The 6,344-nt window shown below is 55.7% G+C and overlaps 1 protein-coding gene across 1 annotated transcript in view; it reads left to right on the forward strand.

The window, feature by feature from the left end:
- Window positions 1–515: 515 nt before the first annotated feature.
- Window positions 516–6,344, forward strand: part of Kcng1 (potassium voltage-gated channel modifier subfamily G member 1) — a 19,816-nt gene continuing 13,987 nt past the window's right edge. The window contains exon 1 of the mRNA XM_005362845.3: window positions 516–726. The gene's annotated coding sequence lies outside the window, so the exon portion shown is untranslated. The remainder of the gene's footprint in view (window positions 727–6,344) is intronic.

Here is a 6,344-nt window from a genome sequence, read left to right on the forward strand (position 1 = left end):
CGGCCTCGTGTGCGCCTGGACCTTTGAAGAGACAAGACAGAGCATATGGCATCCCCACGACAAAGACCCGCGTGCGGAATGAGACTCAAGTCCTGGCAGTCACTGAGCTCAGGGTGAAAGAGAGGCGCGAATGTCCCACGATCACCGTGAAAATGCGCGACTGGAGAGGTGACTGCCCCACGGGCCAGGAGCCTCGGGAGGAGGAGCGCTGGGACATAAAGGCCACCACTGGCAGGCATGGGCTTGAGGGGCGCAGGAGAAGGGGGAGACCAGGATGAAGAGAGGGCGACGCTGTGTTCCACCAGGACCCGGCACCCAAGAGGGCTCCAGGCCCGACCAAAGAGCGTGGCATCTCCATGCCGGAGGGGTCCCGCGGTGGCTTCATCCCCACCCCCTCACCGCCCGCCCCTCTCTCCGCCCCGTGCACAGTCCCCTCCCTCCGTCCCGCCTCCTGCCCCTCCACCTCCCTCAGCGGCTGCTTTGCCGCGTTGCCGGCGCACTCGCAACCCAGCGGACACCAGGAGGCAGAGGCGGGACAGCCTGGGGTCCGATCGTGCAGTCTAGCGGCCCCAGGGCTAAAGTTTGCCAGCAGCCCCGGGAGACCAAGCGGGGGCTACGCGCCGTCTGCTGTCCCCCTCTCGCATTCTCATCCCGGCATTGCTGCACTGGGGGACCGAGCTACGGCCGGGCCAGCTCCAAGGCGGGGACGCCGCGACGGAACTTAAGGTGGGAACTTCGCGGGCTGCACTCTGGCGGGATCCTGTTCCTGCAAGCGGCACTCCGGGCTCTGCACGTGGCCGCGGCCCGGGTGCCTTCTGCGGATGCCTAGGATCCCGGGAGAGGCCGCCGGGCGGTGAGGGATGCGCCCACGCGGCCGCGGTTTGGTCCAGCCCCGGATCCTCTCAAGGGGTCCCCGGGACGCAAAGCGCGCTCTCTGGCGGGGCACCGGAGAGCATCCTAACTTTGCATGCTGGGTTCTTGGGGTCCCCCAGGAGGAGTTCGGATGCAGGGTCGTCTTTCACTTGCTGGTTCACTGTCTACAGGCACGGGATGCAGCACCCCCACCGGTGGGCCTCATTAAGTCATTCATTAATTATGAACTCAGCGAGGGTTTATGGACTGCCTACTTGGTCCGTCCTTGTTCCATGGCAAGGCCCTGGGGACAACTTAATGGTCGTGGGCCTCAGCATCTAGTCGGGAAGTTAGGGGTCTCCTTAGCCTCAGGGTACCCGTGCCTAAGTGGCCCAGCTTTGCTTTTGGGTGTGAACAGAAAAGAGACAATGCGCTCATTCCCTGAGTTGTACGAAAATTGGTTGGGCACCTACTGTGGGCAGCTCACTATAGCAAGTACGGGGTGTTCATTCATTCATGTTTATTTCAGCAAGCCTGTCTTGAACAATGACCAAGATGGAGACGGGACAAGATAGGGGTAGCCCTCCTGGGGTTTAGGTAGAGGTTGAGACTCAGGCCCTGCCTTGGAAGTTCACAGCCTGCCAGGGTGGCCAGCAGCAGCAGCCATGTGTATAGATACACGGTTGGTGCATAATGCTTTCGTTCTTAATGGCGCGGGGGGGGGGGTCCTGGAAAGGGAGAACTGGGCTTTTCAAAGCTGGGGGGGGGCAGTGATGAGGGCCAAGAAGGTTTATCTAATGTTAGGTGAACACAGCTTCCTAATGATGGGGTTCATGAGCAAAGCCATCCGTTCAACACATTTTCTTAACCACTTGCAATTCGGATGTACTTAAAGGATGCCAGGCACCAGAGTTCCCCAAGTGGATGATAGGTGGGAGGCAAAGGCATATTCACCCCTTTCGGTGACACCTGAGCTAAGTGCAGAGGAAGGTGAGAGGTGGGGGCAGGGACTGGTCTGATTCGCTGGAGAAGGGAGGAAGTGTCTCTGTAAATATGGGTTTCTATTCACTGGGGTCTGTTTGACACCCCCACCACACACACACACCTGTGACCACACTCTATGAATCACTGTAGGGTGTCTCACCAGTAAATGCACCTCCAGGTTAAGGGGTGCCCCTGGAGATTAAGGCAGTGGGGTGAGCACGGGGTGGTGCTTCTACCTGTGGGTCTTTAAGCTTTTGTGGCAAGGCACCTGCTGGGTGGAGGGGGAGGGAAGCCAAGCCAGGCATAGAGGCATAGCCCCAGGGGATTGCTCTTACCAGCCCAGCTCTGAGCCAACTCATTCCAGTGGAAAAATGTCTGCCGTGGGACACAATCCAAATCCACAGAGGACCAGCACACCGAAAACAAGACACCCTGAGCCTTTGCCCAGAGATGGAGGACCCAGGCTGTGAGTGGCCTGCAGCCTGATGAGGTAGACCCGGGAACCACATTGAGTTCTCTGTACTGGCTAAGCTGCTGGACTCTGGCAAGGGGTGAGCCACCTGCCCCAGAGGACATAAAGAGGAGATGTTTCCTGAACACCAGGGGCTCACAGGGACTGCCCTTCTCCAAGAATCCACTCTAGGTTGGTTGCCTAAACTCAGAAAGAAACACCTTCCCCCCACACACACACCCCCGAAGAAATGGCGGATGGATGATAATATGACTTAAATAGAATTAATAAAAAAAAATAAAACAGACAGGGATGAAGGAGGCTGTGGGAAGCCCTGGTCTGTTTACCTGGCAGACTGTCCTTAAGGAGCAGGGTCAGCATGTAACTCTTCCATAGGATCTGAACTATGCCTAAAGTTACTCCCATCTCAGGCCTGCACCTGCCCCAGAGGACAGACACAACCTGCTCTCCCCCCTACTGAGCCCTGCGAGCAGCTTCCTGTCTGGCTCTTCCCCAGGTCCCATCACTCCTCTGTTTTAGCCCATGTTTCCCTATTTCTAACCACAAAGAAACAAAGATAAAAGATGGCTAGGTCGGTAGGTAAGGCAGAGGACCTGAATTTGATCTCTAAAAGCAGAATCAAGAACAGAGACAAAATGGGCTTAGGTTCTCGGGCTGAGGAGGCAAGGACCCATAACAGATGGTCTCCGAGGCTCATTGTCTGCCAGCCCAGAGAGAGGCCCTGACTCAAAAACAAGTGGACAGTGATAGAAACAACAGCCAAGATTGTCCCTTTGGACACACACACATGCACACGCACACACACACACACACGCACGCACGCACGCACGCACGCACACAAAGAGGCTAACGGAAAAGGTGTCCTAGCCCCAGTTCTATAAAGCTCCTGGGAGAAGACAGGTGTGCACCAGGAGCAGAGCCAGGTGGCTAAACAGACAGTCTGCCCGCTTGATTCTGGGGAAACCAGCTTTGCCTTGTGGTTCAGGTGAGGAATGAAGAAAGGAACCCACCTCCCATCCTGTAATCCCCCAGGGACTTTGAACACCTCCCCCACCCCCAAGATGCAAAGCTGAGGTCTGTGGGGACAGAGGATGGATGGCAAGTGTCAAAGACACTCAGCATTGCTGAGGGGAGGGGGGCAGCGTGCAAGGCCCAGGGCAGGCTAATAGCTGGATCTATTATAATTAATGGTTTAATTGGGGGTAAAGGCAGCATGACCAGCCCCTGAGTCAGCCCAGCCAGGAGCCCTAATCCTGACAGATGAGGCTCACCGGAGAGCCAGGGAAGAGATGAACAGCGAGCGCCTCAAGTCCCCACTCACAGTCCAGAAGCCAAGACACCAGGAGCTTAAACAAATACCCTAACTTCTAGAAGTTTGCCCAGGGGTCTGTGTTAGGCTTCTACTTTCATACGTTAACGCTGAACAGCAGAGAGTTTGGGGAAGGTTAAAAAAGTGTGTCTCTCTGAGTAAAAGTAATGCGTCTTCCGGGGAGAATACACTCCCCTGTACCTTCTCCAGCTCCTAGAGGTCTCCTACATTCCTCGCTAATAACCCAGCCTCCCTGTAACCCCTGCAGTCATGGTCACATCTCTGGAGGCCACAATGGTGACGCAGAACTCAATAAAAACAGGGACTCTGTTGGTCCTCTGCCCTGAACCAGTGTAAATGCTAAGATGATTGCCATTCTCAGCCTCCAGTCGCCTGCTTCTCCCTATCCCCCAGACCCTTCCTTCTACAGCTTGCCCTGTGGAAACAGAGGTGAGGTCCAGTCCCTGGCCTCCGGCAGTGGGTGGAAATGACATTCATCCAGGTCCCCATAAGGATGCAGGTATCCAAGGTGCCTGGGCTATAGCCCCACCAACCATTGCTGTCCCTCACTGCCAGTCATGTGTGCTTATTTCACTGAGCCTCAGTTCCCCCATCTTGCCTTTTAGGACAGAATGCAAGCGCCTGAAGTTAGGGCCCCAGCATCACACCTTCGTGCCTAGTGAGTGTGCCGTGGAGGGAAGTCTAGTGTGTCACCGTTTAGGGACAGGTGAGGTTTAGCACTCTGCACCTACCTTTTGAAAAAAAAACTGCCAAGAGTTCCTCAGAAGGGATGAGCGCAAAGGACAGACCAGCAGCTTCTGGAATGGCCCCAGGAGGGATCTTAGGGATCAGAATCAACACACAGCAGTTTATGGAGCTCTTGCACGAGATGACCGTAGGATGGGAGCTCAGGTGAAGGCTATAGAAACCTCCACTCACCGGTCCTCAGAGCCACTCTGCATGACAACGCTATTGCTCTCATTCTAAGGGCCAGGAGGTGGCTCTGGCTTGAGTGCTGGGTCCTTCACAGAGCAGTGGCCATCCTCAGCCATTTTGTTCACTGCCACTACTCCCTCCCCAGATCCAGGCCCCACTCCTTGAGCTCATGCCCTGAGCCCACGGTGGGCCCAGTGCTACTTAGAATCCTCCCTCTGAATTAATGTTTATCTTTGGAAACACTTGCTGGCCCTCGGTCAGCTCACCGCTCCCAGAGTGCTATTTTTCTTCCAGGAGGAAGGACAAGAAACAGCCTCGGGCTTGCTGTGGGTCTTCGGACTCCTGGAGGCAGGTTGGAGGTAACCTGAAGGGAGGTGACTGACAGACAGAAAAGGGAAGGGCAGTCTCCACTTCTGCAGTGGAGCCTTAGGTGCAGGGAACTGAGCAGTTGGGCAGGAGGCTCCTTGCAGCCCTGCATGTATGGAGCCTTCCCTCCTGCTTCTCTCTGGAACTTTAACATGATGGCTGTTGCTCAGGCAGCCAGACAGGCTGGTTCCAGGGCCGAGGGAATCTCAGAGGGACACCATGTTCTGTTGTCCCTGCAGAGCACCCAAGACCATTCCTGAGCTGGGAGCTTTATGCGGCTTGTGCTTTTTGGCTGTCGTGGGACCCACCTGCTCTCCTCTGAGCATGCTTCCTCCTTGACCAGTGCTGGGTCATCTCCTATTCTCTGTTTCTCCTCCCTTCCAATCCCCAGGCTCTGTCTCCTTCCCTCTCCCTCCAGGCACCACCATGTAACACACAGATCCTTCTGTGTTTGAGTCCTAGTCGACGTAATGTGTTCATGCACATAAATAGCCCGATGCTGCAAACTTCTGCTGTTTTTCTCACGCTCGGCTTACGTTTTAAAGACCCAGCTGTGCCTCCGATCCTGCCCAGACCACAGACATTGCCTCTTCTGTCCTCCTCCACCAAGACTCACCAAACCGGTCCCTTCCCGATGGACCCTGGAAACTTCCCACTGCCACAAGTAAAGGGGTGACATTCTTGTGTCTCATTCATCCCCAAGGTCAGATTTCCATGAAGCAGACCCCCCAATCAAAGATTCCAAGGTGGATAATTTGTTGTCAGTGTCTCCCTTCACCTCTGTGGCCCCAGAACTGGGAAACGGACTGATGCCAGAGCAGGGTTCTCGAGCCACAGGGGAGCAGCATTCCTTAGTGTCCTTAGCAGTGTAGGATGGCCAGCCTCCCCTGAAGGCTGGCCAGACGCCTCTCCCTCCAACCCTGGGCTATGGAGTCAGATGGTGCCGAATTCAGATCCTGGCAGGTCGGTTCAGGGGAGACGCCCTTGACTCATGGGCAAAGGTGGGTGACAGACACTTCTCAGAGCTACGGCTGAAACGGCAGGTGACCAGGCACTGGCCAACCACATCACTCATGTCATGGCTTCACCGTAATTCAAGTGAGCAGGAACTGTTCGTATCTCCATCTTATAGATGCAGAAGCCCGAGGTCATAGAGCAACCAGCCTGTTTCCAAACTAACGCACACCCCTCTGCTCTCACCCCAACCCCGAGTAAGCAAATCATCTGATTGGCCCTTCGAGAGGGAGGCCCAGCCCAGACTCAGTCACATCTCCTGTATTTATTACCTTTTCCCCCTCCTCCTCCCCCTCCTCTTTCCTCTCCTTCTCCTTCTCCTCCTCCCTCTCCTCTCCTCCTCCCTCTCCTCCTCCCTCTCCTCCTCCCCCTCCTCCTCCCTCTTCTTCTCCCTCTCCTTCTCTCTCTCCT

Source organism: Microtus ochrogaster, linkage group LG8, assembly GCF_000317375.1.
Source record: "Microtus ochrogaster isolate Prairie Vole_2 linkage group LG8, MicOch1.0, whole genome shotgun sequence".
Taxonomy (NCBI): domain Eukaryota; kingdom Metazoa; phylum Chordata; class Mammalia; order Rodentia; family Cricetidae; genus Microtus; species Microtus ochrogaster.